Here is a 2,614-nt window from a genome sequence, read left to right on the forward strand (position 1 = left end):
ACTGATTACTAGAGCATTACTTAGCTCGGGCTTATGGTGGGACTTTGGACCCCCACCAATTCCCTTTTTTTTTTTTTTTCTTGTCTTTCTGTAAAGGAAGTCATAAGGTCTTTGGATGGTGGAATCAGAACAATGGTACATGATATGCTTTCCCAGTCATCCAGCTGACATCCCTGCATCTGGCTTCTCCTTGCACACCTCCAATGAGAACACATGACTTAGCACATCAGAATGCAAGTTTCTGTCACCAGACATGGGCTCCTTAGCAAGTAGAATTCCAACTCTCTCATTTCCACTCTTGGTTCAACTGCATTCCAGTTAGGTTTGTTGGTTATTTGTATGTACCAAGCACTCCATAGAAGGTACTAGACCCTTGAGAGGCTAGAAAACACCGTCAAAGTCCCAACTGGGGAGAGGTAAAAACCAGGTCTAATGTTTTTTTTGGTTTTGTTTTTCCTTTCTAAGAGAATATAGTCTGTGACTTGCACTAAAAAGCAGACAAAATAAAAATAGAAGTCCTCTCTAGGTAACTAAAGGTAGACCAGGTTTGCAGACACTGTTCTCTCCCTCTCCGCGACTCTCCTGTTTTACATGTCAGTCAGTGTTCAGGAGCTCTCACTCCAATGTATGAGGCTAATTAACAATATTTAAAAGTTTATAGTTTATACAGTGTAATATCATAAACATTTATTAGTATGCTAATAATGAGTAATGGCCATGTGAGTATAAAATGAGATGGGGGCTGAAGTGACAGAATAAAAGAGCTGTCAAAACTAATAGCATCCTTACTGGCTTGTTCGTAGTAGTAAATATGTTGCAAGCATGGTCTCCCTACAAATTCATTTTCCTGATTCTCTGGGTGGTCTCAACATCGAGAGGATGCTGAACTTGGAATCTGGAGATACGGATTCTAGCCCTGTCTCTGGCCTTAAAGAAAGTAAGGGAATTGGCTTTTTCACTGTAACTTACTCTAACCCAGTAAGATAAGAAGTAGACACTGGGTTAGAGTTCTCTATTTGTTCTACCTGGGGGGGGAGCTTTCATAGTTGCTTGGCACATTACAAATATTCAAAGGTATTGATTCAAATAGGCTGGGCTAAAGCGAAAGCACTCTCCCTCTTTGAGCTCAGCCTTCTCACTCTCTCCAAGATTCTTTATATACTGCTCTCTCCTAATTTCAATGAAGTCTTTCACCCTCTCTCCAAATCATCTCAGGCAAGTGACAGAAAGTTTAAATCATGCCACTTTCTGGAAGTCGAACGCAAGGAATCTTGTGCAAGAGAAATGGCATAATAAACAAATTTTCAGGGAGTCAGGCGGCATCGCAGCAGGTTAAGCACACCTGACGCAAAGCACAAGGACCGGCATAGGGATCCTGGTTCGAGCCCCCGGCTCCCCACGTGCAGGGGAGTCACTTCACAGGCGGTGAAGCAGGTCTGCAGGTGTCTATCTTTCTCTCTCCCCTCTCTGTCTTCCCTTCGTCTCTCCATTTCTCTCTGCCCTATCCAACAATGACGACATCAATAGCAACAACAATAATAATTACAACAATAAAACAACAAGGGCAACAAAAGGGAATAAATATATAAATATTTAAAAAAAAAAAAAGAAACAAGTTTTCTGGGTTTGTATCTCCTTGCTGCCCTCAGTAGTCAAAGGCTAGTCACTGCATATAGTGTACTGCAGCTTCCTCATCAGGCAAGTAGAATTATTAAATGTCACATGACCTGATGTAGCTGTGAAATACATGAATTGTTTAGGAACACACATTTGTGCATGTGACTCCGCACTACTGTTTACTGAGCAGCAATAATAAGCAAGATCTTAGGCTACGACATGATGCTGACCAAGATGTCCAAGACCCAATTTCTACATTTTGGGAGTTCATAGAAGCATAACTTAAACTAATAAAGCATTATGTTAATTAAACCTCAGTACAAAAGTTCATAATGTACTCTAGGTTGGCAATTCCCATACAACATATTTTTAAAATCAGTTTATTAGTGAAATAATAATTTACAAGACAAGAGTTTGATTTGCCTCCCTGTGATAGCTGTCTTCACACCAGTAACACCACCAGCTCAAGTTCTCCACCATGGAGCACTGGGTCCCCAATGTTTTCTCAACCCTTCCCCCTATACCTGCATATCGTAAGTCACATGTAAGTCGATCTATATTGCTGAATAATGGAGGAGAATAAGTCATGAGCAAAGACCCGTGATCAAGCTTCCAACCATTACATGGAAACACCGTGCATAGAGAGAGTTTCAGGAGCAGTAGAAAGACACCAATGTGTCCTGGAGCCCCACTTCCCCAGAGCCCCGTCCCACTAGGGAATGAAAGAGACAGGCTGGGAGTATGGACCGACCTGCCAACACCTGTGTTCAGCGGGGAAGCAATTACAGAAGCCAGACCTTCCACCTTCTGCATCCTATAGTGACCCTGGGTCCATACTCCCAGAGGGATAAAGAATAGGAAAGCTATCAGGGGAGGGGATGGGATACGGAGTTCTGGTGGTGGGAGTTGTGTAGAGTTGTACCCCTCTTATCCTATGGTTTTGTCAGTGTTTACTTTTTATAAATAAAAATTTAAAAAAGAAAAAGAAAGGCACTGT

The sequence above is a fragment of the Erinaceus europaeus genome, unplaced genomic scaffold, assembly GCF_950295315.1.
Source record: "Erinaceus europaeus unplaced genomic scaffold, mEriEur2.1 scaffold_463, whole genome shotgun sequence".
Lineage (NCBI taxonomy): Eukaryota > Metazoa > Chordata > Mammalia > Eulipotyphla > Erinaceidae > Erinaceus > Erinaceus europaeus.